Source organism: Akebia trifoliata, chromosome 8, assembly GCF_017979445.1.
Source record: "Akebia trifoliata isolate Shusen 1 chromosome 8, ASM1797944v1, whole genome shotgun sequence".
Taxonomy (NCBI): domain Eukaryota; kingdom Viridiplantae; phylum Streptophyta; class Magnoliopsida; order Ranunculales; family Lardizabalaceae; genus Akebia; species Akebia trifoliata.
This window is the reverse complement of record NC_141382.1, coordinates 20,670,557-20,682,811: the sequence shown is the minus strand read 5'-3', so window position 1 is coordinate 20,682,811 and position 12,255 is coordinate 20,670,557.

The following is a 12,255-nucleotide window of genomic DNA, read 5'->3' as shown; positions in this document are numbered from 1 at the left end:
ACGGACCAGTACGAATTTCAAACGATTTAACGCTCACGCCCCCTCATTTTTCGATTTCTTTTGATTTCTCTTCTACTCTCCAGCTATTTTCAACGATTCTTCTCTTTTTCCTTCGTTTCCTTTTCGATTTCTCTCCCATTTTCTCCTCATTTTCGTTGATTTGGACCTTGAGTTCGGTCTTGGGAGCGATTGGGATAATACGAGCATCGAGACGCTAGTGGGAGAGATTCAAAATTTCGAAGAGTTTGATCGGACTGCGATTTCATATTGAGGTAGGTCTTCAATTGATCCTTCTCTTTCTAATTTTTTTTCTTTTTCTCTTATTTGTTTCATGCACAATCTACGTCACTGTTTCATGTTACCCATTATTTGATTTCTGTTTTGTACGCTTCACATGCGATATTCTCTAATTTTTTTGAGCATTTTGAAGTGAATGTACCTGTCTTTCTACCTTTTGAATGTTGTTATAATCGAAAATGATGTAGCTTGATGTCCCTTTTCCTTGTTAGTTTATTATTTTTATTTCATATTTTGATTGGACGCAAGTGTATGCATCGTTGATCCATGGAATTAGTGGGGGATTTGGGTAGTAATTTCTCCGGGTGTGGAGGTGTTGGGGCGGTTTTGTGGGTGTGGATTGATAGACAAAGTTTAGTGACTGGTTGGGGCCTGTGGAGATGGATGATGGTGGTTTGTTGCGGCTTGTATGGTGGTTGGTGACTATAGTTCTAGTGGAATGGGGCTGAGAATGAGTCTTTGGATTTTGGTGGTAGAGAAAATGAATTTAGGGAGAATGATGGTTGATGGAGACCGGTGTTTGTAATGGCTGTGATTGGCTTGGGATTGTCTCAGAATGGGAGATAGGATGGCTCGGGGATAACGTATAGGTTTGTTCAATGGTGTTTTGGTGGCTGAATCACGAGTTGTTTAGGGGGCTAAAGTGGGTGGGTTGAGCGGGACTGTGCTGAACTGTTTGGATCGACATGGTTGGTTAGGCGAGCCATTTTTCTTTCATTTTCTTTTCCTCTTTTTAGCATGCTCTAGATCTGAAAATGTTTGCTTGTCATGCTTGTTTTTCCTTTTATGTCCCTTTCTCACTTTGCTGGTATGGACATGAATATTTCGATTTATTTTGGATACCCATACTCTTGCTTATCTTTGAATGATATCTTGGTATGATCGTGATGGTTCGTGGGCATGGGTTGGATTAAGCGAGATGGGTATTACTCAGGTTTGCACTAGGTTTGGCTGGGTTAAACTGTTAAACTGGATTAGATCGAGTTGGCTAGGTTAACTAGGTTTTGATCGGATTTAAAGAGTCGACTTGGTTTTGGGTTGACTGAGTTGGCTTTAAGTTGACTAGGCTTAGCGGGTGGACTGGATTGATTGAGTTGACTTGGTCTTGGGTGGGTTGGCTGAATTGACTGGTATTTATTGGGTTGCCTGGGTTTAGTGGGTTGACTGAGTTGACTGGGTTTAATGGGTTGACTGGGTTCTGACTAGGTATTGACTGGTCGTTAGATTAGGTTGACTGAGTTGGCTGAGTTGACTGGGTTTAATGGGTTGACTGGGTTCTGACTAGGTTTTGACTGGATCGTTAGATTAGGTTGACTGAGTTGAGCGAGTTGACTGGGTTTAATGGGTTAACTGGGTTTATTGGGTTTTGACTGGATTTAATGGGTTTTGACTGGGTTGTTAGATTGGGTTGACTGAGTTGGCTGAGTTGATTGGGTTTAATGGGTTTATTGGGTTTTGACTGGATTTAATGGGTTTTGACTGGGTCGTTAAATTAGGTTGGCTGAGTTGACTGGGTTTAATGGGTTGACTAGGTTCTGACTAGGTTTTGACTGGGTCGTTAGATTAGGTTGACTGAGTTGAGCGAGTTGACTGGTTCTTGGGTTGACTGGGTTGACTGTTTGACTCAGATGGGATAGGTTTGATTGGGATTGGATAGGCTTGACTGAGTTGGCTTAGATGGGATATGTTTGACTTAGATGGGACAGGTTTGACTTAGACTGGATAGGTTTGACTAAGTTGGATAGGGTTTGACCAGGTTGATTAGGGTTGACTAGGTTTGACAGGGTTTGACCAGATTGATTAGGGTTGACTTAGATTGGACAGGCATAACTGGGTTACCTCGAGGTAGGCAAATAGGACACTTTCCTTTGTTGGCTCAGCATTTTATTATTTTACAGATGGGTAGAGAGAGGAGGAGCCGAGTAGTACATCAGTCGTCCGACGAGGAGGAGGAGGCGAGGCCTAGGACCTAGACCCGCTTTGTTTTGGGGTCTGGTGTGGCCACTGAGTATGGCTGGCCGAGGCAGCCTTTGCGGAGACCAGATTTTTCCTCTGTTGTTGGTTCTTCTTCAGGCAGTCGGGCAGAGGAGGCTAGTACTTCTCAAAGTGGTCCAGCTGAGGACCTACCAGGCAGTAGTGGTAGACGAAGTAGACGTGGTGGCAGAAGCCGGGTGGATCGGGCCGAAGGTGCCTGTCGAGTAGGTCGTGAGGTTCTCAGGGTGGAGATCCCCGCGGAGGAGAACGACAGGGTTCCAGATACCTCTTTGCTAGGCATGTATCGATGCTAGTTCAGTTGGATATCCCTACTCCCTACCCATCAACCAGTTTCAGAGGCAAGTGGAGCGCCTTTCTTTTCACAACTGCCCTATTCTCCGATGATATCCGAACCCAGTTCTCGACGGTGGGCTTCGGCGTATTTTTACAGATTCCGGCTCTTAGGGTTGATTGGCCTTTATTCTTGGCTATGGTTGAGAGATGGTTTCCAGCGACTCACTAATTTCATATGTCGTAGGTTGAGATAGGCATTAGGCATTCTGACTTTGTGGCGATTACTAGCATCGCCATGGATGGGGAGCCCTTGCCCTTGACCATGCTAACCGTCCAGGAGGTGGGTGAGTTGTTCGGCATCACCAGAGTCCCTGCCTCCATGGTGGGGAAGATGGGCAGGATTAGCACCGAGGTGCTGATGGGGCTGTTACTGATAGAGGGAGAGGGTGGATCTCCTCCCACTTATAGAGAAAGATCGGCTCACTGCGGTGACCGTGATTTCGACATTATTTTTCGGATCTACTTTCTCCTTCTTATCGGTAGCTGCTTCTTTTTGGAGGACGATTCTTCGGTTTCTACCACTTTCCTCTCGGTTATGCGCGACATTGACCACATCGACGATTTTGACTGGGGGAGTCTTATTTACGGCACTATTCTTGCTGGGTTGGATCGAGTAGTGAAGGGCATCACTACGCCTCGTGGAGCTGGTATCTCCACTCGATTCTTTTTGCAATTTATTAAGGTAAAAGATATTTTCTTTCTTTTCTTTTCAATTTCTTTCTCCATATCCCGTTCATCGTTTGACATTCTGCACCCTCTCTTTCAAATTTTTGTTCATGTATATTTTCCCTTCTATCTACCCACCCGTCGTCATCCCGACGAGGGTTATCTGTTGGGCGCATTCTGAGCTACTAGAGACGCCAGGGCTATCAGGAGCAGCCCTAGGAGTGCTCGGGCCCACATCGATCGATGTCGTCTTCGAGACATGAGTACTTGAACTTTTCTCTTTCCTTTGGCCTTGAAGTTATCTGTACTTGTTTTCTGACTGTTTCATTTGCAGATCTTTTCCATTAGTTTGCGATACCTCCCCCGCACTGTCAGCGGAAGGCAAGAGGTGAGGAATGCCTATAGGCGTAACACCAGGCGACAATGCTACCCCTTCTTCATCGGAGAGCAGAGGTACACATTTTACCTAGGGAAGCGTTTGTTCTTCCAGCACGACGGGAGTCTTCGTATTCCTGTCGCTCCACTTGAGCCCATCTCGGGGGTTATGAGGGTAGAGAAGTATCTCACCCAGGCGAGGGGCATAGATACTGCTAGACTGGTGCGAGGGGGTGACTATCAAGCATGGTTCCGAGAGGCGTCCATTGGATGCATCATGCCTGCGGTCACTGCCCATGCTGGGATCACAGAGATAAGAGGGGTCTTGCTGCAGGAGCATGCTGTCACGGTATACATTCCATTCTTGCCTCTTTTATGTAGAACTCTTAGTTTCTCATTATTCTCACTTGTTTGCTATTTTTGCTTTCAGGCCGATGATCTTTGTCGTCTCCCGAGGGCTATGACATTATCGAGGCTCAGGCAGCGAGGGCCGTGGAAATGGAGAACAGATGGAGGGCCTCTAGGGCGGAGGTGGAGGAGCAGGCTACCCGTATTGAGGAGTAGGAGGCTCGCCTTAAAGCCCAGGCAGCTCGTATCCAGGAGCTAGAGCTAGAGGCAGCCTTGCGGGAGTCTCGTTTTCAGGCTAAGATGGTATGTCGTTATTTATTTCTTTTTCACATTCCAGCTAGCCTGTAGCACATTTTTTATCTGTTCTGACTGGTTTTCTCACGATCTTCTCAGGATTACTATCGACACCGAGACGGAGTGAGCACCTCTACACGTCCTCCGACACCTCCCAGGGTAAGCATTTCCATTTTGGTTGTTCATTTCTTTACATATGCTGGATATATCACTGCATGTATCTTGATATGTTTTTTTTCTTTATTTTTAGGCTTTCCCCTCCACCGGACCTTCCGTCCCTAGCGCTGATCTCGCGGGTACTACGGATTAGGATACAGCCCTGGACGCGGAGCTATTCTTCACAGATTCTGAGGGACGATTGTGATTACACGGTCTACCTTCTTCTGGGGTGTCTGGCTCAGGTACAGTGGCCGGATCTTCTTCTGGAGCTATCCCTGAGACTCAGAGTGCTCGAGACGATGCTCCCCCTTCCATCTGATCTTTTTGTACCTGACAATATATTAGACATTTTGTATTAGTTTTTTGGACATTGTATGTAACATTTCAAACTTTTGTATATATATATATATGTATTTATGCTCATATTTTATTGCATTCATCTTATTATGATCATATGCGTAACTGATTCATGCTCCAACGAGCTTCTTGGGCATGATATCAATCATTAGGGATTTTGAGCCTTTTTGAGTGTTGGTGAGCTTACGGGCGGGTAAAAGGTGCGATCAGGGTCCCAAGGACCATTCAAGTGAGTCATTTGGGATCCACAGTGAGTGAGGTGGTCCTTGGAGGTCTGATTTGGCCCAATATGATCTTGGCGAGTTCCTACGTGCCTGGTACGTGTTCTGAGAGCTTTTAAGAGTTTTGAACGCATTTATCGAGCACGTAGGAATTCCCACTATTTTTCATACGATTTCAAAATATCGAGCTCTAAGATGACCATTATGTGGTCTGGAGTTGTCAAAATCTCAAATGGCTCAGAATCCCAGGCTTAAAAATTTTCTGGTCCGTGTTCTCAACACGGATAGTTTTCTCAGTTTTTATCCGTGCCAGGAGCACGGGTGAGTCTTTGTTGCTTTTATCCGTGCTAGGAGCACGGATGAGTCATATTTTGCTTCATCCGTGCTCCCAACACGGATAAGCTAACGTTGATTTTATCCGTGTTTTGGGAACGGATTACTTATCATTTGTCCTTATCCGTATTTCAAACATCGACCAGTATGATTTACTTTCCCCTTTAAGCCTGTTTCACCATTGGTTTTGCCCTAGCTTTTCATTTTCAAGTTTTTACTTCCCTTTTTCACTTTTGGCCGATTTTTACTCTCCTTTTTCCTCAAAGCTTCTTCTCAAGCTCCATGGAGGTGCCCTCTACTCTTCCCAACTTGAAAATGTATGACATTGTCAATTCTTTTTTGAGTAGTTAGATAGATAGTATGGATAATGATGATAGAGCTCAATGGTGTTTGAATAAGTTGGGGTTCACTATTTCTTTGCCCAAGATCCCATTGTAATGGAGCTTGATTGATGCCATGTTGGGGTATTGGATCCCTGAGCTTAATCTCTTTCGGTTTGGGGTGCACGAAATGACTCCCACCATTGAAGAGTTTGAGGTGTTGTTGGGTTTTGAGATATCGGGTCCCGTCGTGATTCCACCATTGTGTGATGGATATCGAAGTGAGGCATCCGACTTCTTGGGGATAAGTCGCAAGTTTTTGAAGATTCCAAACGGTGGATCGATTTTGAAAATAATGTCTAAGTCTTTCCTGATTGAACGCCTCATGGATCCCTCGAAGCCATTGATTCACTTTAATGCTCTCACTCTGATGGTGGTGAGTCAACACCTGTTTCCAGGTGGTGGAGACATTATAGATCTTTCTCTTATTCACGTGATTCAACAAGTGCGGGAGGGACGCCGGTTGGCACCGATGCTTTTGAGCGAGATGTTCCAATCCCTCACGGCTTGTTCTTCTAGTCGTGATCGGATTTTTCGAGGATGTGCTCTGCTCCTGCAGGTAAATTATGAACTTTAACTTAGTTTTTTAAATTTAAATTTGCTAGTTTCCAAAGTTTAGAATGCTCCTGTTATTGTAGCTCTGGTTTATGGGTCATCTGGCCTCAACTGAAGTGGTTAATCGCCTATTTTGTGTTAACGCTAATCTTGTACTTATGATGTCGAGACGAGTCGCTCCCTTCATTTTCGGTGGCAAGGAAGATTGGTACTCCTTTATTGGTAACCTTGATGATGAAGAAGTGAGGTGGGTTGGTGCCTTCCAACCTCGAGGATCTCCCGTGATTGCATTTGATGGTGCCCGTTTTCTTATTTTGATTGGTCTTCATGCGGCAACCCATTATGTACCACTTCTGGTTCTTTGTCAATTTGGGTATGACCAGGGTGTGCTCGTCCCCGAGAATTTCAATGAGTTGGTGCGTCCTTTATCGACTACACTTTTGAGTCGACTCGTAAAAGAATGGGGTCAGGTTGAGGTTCTAAGTCGACCCATCTATGCAACACACCAATTCTCGGCATACTTGCATTGGATTGGAGAACTCGTTTCTGGGAGACCCTCGGTGTCGATAGTTCCCCGAACACGCCCTGGTGCTTCATCCTTCTTTGATTATCGAGATCGAGTGGAGGAGTCTCAGACTGATCATCGTCGAATTCAGGCTATCTGGCTCAAATCCGAGAAGAAGATGCAGAAGGAAATAGCTCGACTGACATCTGTCCTTGTCCAGTCTGGACCTAGTGACAGTGGCGAAGTGGCTAGGCTTCAAGCTGAAGTTGCTGAGTTGAGGGATCGACTTGCCCAGTATCCTCATTTTGAGGACTTTACAGCATATTTGGTGAGCCGTGATACTTCAGATGCTGAGAAAGTGATGATGAGCTAGGCTGCCCGGATTCGTGCTTTGGAGGAACGCCTTGACTCATTTTTCATTTCTTATCATGATGTTTGATCGACTGCATTGTATTCGCTCTTTTTGTATTTTCTTTTCATTAGCTGGATGAATGCAAAACATTGAAAGATTAATGCAAAGAAAATAGGTTTTGTACTTACTTGGCCTCAAGTATATCTATTGTTCTTGAAAACCAAAGTTTTGTCGAATGAGTTCTAGATTTGTCATCATTGGCCAAAATAGTAGTTTTAAAATGCAATTTTGTGAAATGTCTTTATTAAATGAGTCTGATAAATTCAGAGTTTGTAAAATCTTTGATTGTGACGATTTTGGTGCTTTTGCAAAACATGGGGGATACAAACGTCAATTGTTTTTTTGGTTCCTTTAGAGTCATCCCCAGTGCCCTAGTATTGAAAGACTGTTATCCGTTTGGACCACGAGTTTTTGGAAAGATTTTACCGTTCACAGTTTATACTCTTGCGGGCCAGGAGTTTTTTTTTTTTTTTTTACCCTTATTGGCCATGGTGCCAATTACAGTTTTCACCAGATCCGGTTTCCATATTTTTGAGCATCGACGTCATTTTGGGATTTTTATCGTGCCGGTGGCTTTGATTTTGCCATAGTCTTATTCTATTACTTATAGCGCCCTTTCGAGTTTTCACTATGCCCTTTCAGCCTATGCTTGTATTTTTTTGGATTTTTACATAGCAGTTTTTGCTCGGAGTCTCTGTGTCTTTGTGGCTTGGTGACTCAAGTTGAGCTGTGAGATCGGCGACTCTACTCTTGTAGTAGCACTCTTTCTTGAGTAATCGATCTAGATTCCCCTCTATAATTTGGTGACGACTATTCGTGGTTCGACAGCTCAAGTTGAGCTTTGAATCGGCTACTCTACACTTCGAGCACTCTTTTTTTTCGAATATCCGACCTGGATTACCCTCTCGAGTCTTCAAACGACTAACAAAACTTTAAGGTCCGGACCAAGTTGCATGATCATTGGTGCTGCCACTGTCATTATGTTGCCCTAGAACATTCTCTGATCAAAAAGGACTTTTGTTGGGACGAAATGTTGGCTTAGGCTAATGGTAATGAAAGGGTACAAAAAAGATTAAGGTCTGGATGTATTTTGAGTGGTTTAGACATGAGGCTCGTCTATTTTTATTTCGAAAAGGTGATCTATGTCTCCTCCCAACGTCTCTCGAACTTGTTTAGGCTGGAGATTTGGGTCGAGCTCAGATCAAGTGTCCGAGTTTTTGACTTTTTTTTATTTTTTTTGTATTTTTAGCCGTTCACAGTTTATCCTCATGCTGGCTAGGAGTATTTTGATGCTTTGCTTTTTTCTGATTTTCTCTTCCTTTTGTCTTTTTTTTTTTTTTACTTTGTTTTGACTTGCCGTAGTCTTAGGTTAAGAAATTAACATGATGGCTCAAAAGGGTTGACTAAAGTTGGATTTGTTGGTTTAGAATAGCAAAGATGGCCTTTCGTCATCTCAGGGTCAGTTTTCAGGCGTAGTATTTCTTGACAGTGTCAGCATTGATCGGTTGCGGGAAGACTTGTTCGTCCATTTCTGTAAGGATCAGAGCTCTTTTTGTTATTACCTTCTGCACGATGAATGGTCCTTCATAGTTTGGTCTGAATTTTCCTCTAGCATCTTCTTGGATTGACAAAATTTTCTTCAGAACAAGGTCTCCTGACGAGAAATCTCTAGGTTTGACTTTCTTGTTGTAGGCACGGGCCATCCGTCGCTGATAGATCTGTCAGTGGCAGATGGCTGCGAGACGCTTTTCTTCGATTAGATTTAACTGGTCGAACCGAGCTTGAATCCATTCAGTTTCATCTAACTCTGCTTCTTTTAGGATTTGGATGGAGGGAATCTCAACCTCTACGAGTAAGACTGCTTCCATTCTGTAGACCAATGAATATGGAGTTGCCCCAGTCGAAGTTCTGAACGAGGTTCGATAGGCGTGAAGTGCAAAAGGCAACATGTCGTGCCAATCCTTGTACATAACCGCCATCTTCTCGACAATTTTTTTGATATTCTTGTTGGCTGCCTAAACTGCTTCGTTCATCTTAGGTCTGTAGAGTACAGAGTTGTGATGAGTGATCTGGAAGTCTTCGCACATCCTAACCATGTCCTTGTTCTTGAAGTTCTTGGCATTATCCGTCACTAGTCCGCTTGGAAGCCCATATCTGCAGATAATGTTGTTCTTGACAAACTTTAGGACATTGCTTTTAGTGACGTTGGCATATGAAGCAGCTTCTACCCACTTGGTGAAATAGTCAATGGCCACTAAGATGAGGCGATGCCCATTTGCAACTTTAGGTGAGATTGGCCCAATGACGTCCATTCCCCAGAGTGAGAAGGGCCAAGGAGTGGTCATATTATGTAGTTCTAAAGGCGGAGCATTGATCTTGTTGGCGTAAATCTGGCACAGATGGCATTTGCGGACATGCTGATAGCAGTCACTTTCCATTGTTGTCCAGTAATATCCCATCCGCATAATCTTCTTTGCTAGCATATGACCATTCATGTGTGGTCACAGACTCCACCATGTACAGTCTCGATTAATCGTTTTGCTTCTACTTCTGCCACACAGTGAAGTAAGACCTCGTGGTGTGATTTCTTGTATAAAATACCGTTGCTCAAGAAGAATTGCCCTGCCAACTTCTGAATGGTTCTGCGATCATTTGACGTTGCATCTAAGGAAGGGTTCGATCCTCGAGATATGCCCTGATGTCCGAGTACCAAGGATTTTCTTCGGATTCTTCTACTTCGATGGGAAGACAGTAAGCCGGTTCATCTTGAATTCCAATCTCAATTGAGTTGATGACCAGATCTTCTGAAATACTAATCATGGAAGTAAGCGTAGTTAGTTCATCTACGAACTGATTCTTGGCTCTTGGCATGTATGTGAATGAAATTCTATGAAAACGCGAGCTTAGTTCTTCCAGATACTCGTGGTAAGGGACTAGTCTCTGTTCTCGGGTCTTCCATTCTCCAGTCGTCTGATAGACTACTAAGCTTGAATCTCCGAAAACATCGATCTAATCTACTTCGAGATCCAACGTTGCTTTCAACCTTACTATGCATGCTTCGTATTCGGCCTCGTTGTTGGAGCATTGGAATTTCAATCTGATGGCGATTGGCACATGGGTGTTCGGCTGTAGACACCCCATTTTTGCACTCGCCTGATTAATTAACTCATCAACCTGATCGCAATGATTCCCAATGATGGATGTTATTCCCATTGTTTTATTTTGTTACCAGAAATATTTCAGAAATTCGGATGAGGTATCTCGAATTGACAAAATCTTAGAAACTACGCTACACTAGGAAAATACGACCCCAGAAACATAGAAATCATCATCTTGCAGATCAAAAAGAAGCTTCACGATAAAAATCACTAAAAATTGACAAAATTATCAGAATACCCCTAACCTCAAAACAACCCTAGAGCCTACGTTACGCTTAAGAAAACTCTCTCAAACACATAAAACAACAAATCGAAACTAAATAAATCATTTCACCAATTTTAACAGAATTCGACAAAATTATGAAAATGCCCCTCATGAAGTTCACGACCATTTCATAATAAAATTTCATAAATGATACAAACCAACATTTCCATTGAATTCCTTACGAAAAATCGATTCTAAAACATCCTATAATATAAAAAACCGACTTAAAACGCGAATAGTCCTCTCCGGGGGCAAAACGATAATTTCACAATTTTCATAATTAAAAATTTTGAAATTAATAAATAAAATATTAAATAATTAAAGTGAAATATTAATTAAATTAATTTAAAAATTGAAACTAAAAAAATCGATCAATCGGGCTCTCAGGCAAAATTGTTAAGGGTTCGCAAGATATTTCTTTAAGGACCCCTCCATTTGGGGGTCCGAAAAATTAAAGATATAATAGAGGAGGGTTCTCCAAAAAAGTAAAGTCAACCAAGCAAGACTAAAGTCAAGGTATTAAAGTCAATTAAGTAAGACTAAAGTCAAAATTAAAGTCAATTAAGCAAGACTAAAATAAAGGTATTAAAGTCAATCAATTAAGTCTAAAGTCAATCAAATAAGACCAAAAGTCAAAACCCTAATAGAGTTTTAATTAAATAATAACTCTATTTAATAGAGTTCTAACTAAAATACAACTCTACCTAATAGAATTCTAATTAAAATACAACTCTACCTAAAATAATTCTAACTAAAACACAACTCTAATTAAACACTAACTCTATCTAAATCAACCCCTAAAAAAATCTATAAATAGGGGTGCTCACACCTTATTTTCGTATCAAATCATAAACCCTAAGAGAAGCAGGTCTAAAAGCCCCCCTAGCCTCCCATAAACCCTAGTTTTGGAGCCCCAACTCCTTACCTAACATCCCTCCTTCGATTTTAGCCTAAAGAACACCCAAAAGCCCTCCAAAAATACTTCAAAATCCATAATAAACTCGAAGAGTCTAGATCAAAAAAAGGAGATACCTTGCCTCGGAGATCAGAAATCAAATTCGGAGACAGAACGAAGCAAGGGAGTACGGTACAAGGAGTAATTTTTGTCGGATCTGAGGGAACAAAGTCTTTGCTATCGGAAATGTATAATATCTTATTTTTTATTTATTTATTATTATCTAGGTTTTTTAGCAATGTAATTTATTTAGGAAGTTAGTAAAAACCGGCTTTGGCCGGGCGGGGTTCGTGCCTAACACCTTCCAACCCCGTAACATGATCCCCGAATTTAGTTTTTTCTGTTCTAGATTAGTTCTTTATCTATTTAGAGTCATTGATCGATTCCTAGACCGTAATAACTAGGTGGCGACTCCCAAACCTCAACGGTCAAAAGCGGATCCGCACACCCCGCGGATCGAGGGCGCTTTCAGTGGCGACTCCACTGGGGACATTTGAGGATCAGACTTGAAAAGCCCCAAGTATGGGAAACATTGCCAGTAGGACCTAGTTTTTTTTTAATTATTTTATTTTATTTTTAGTTATTTGTTTAGTTGTTTATTTTATTTTATTTTTTTATCATTCTTTTTTGTTCAATTATTGAGCATT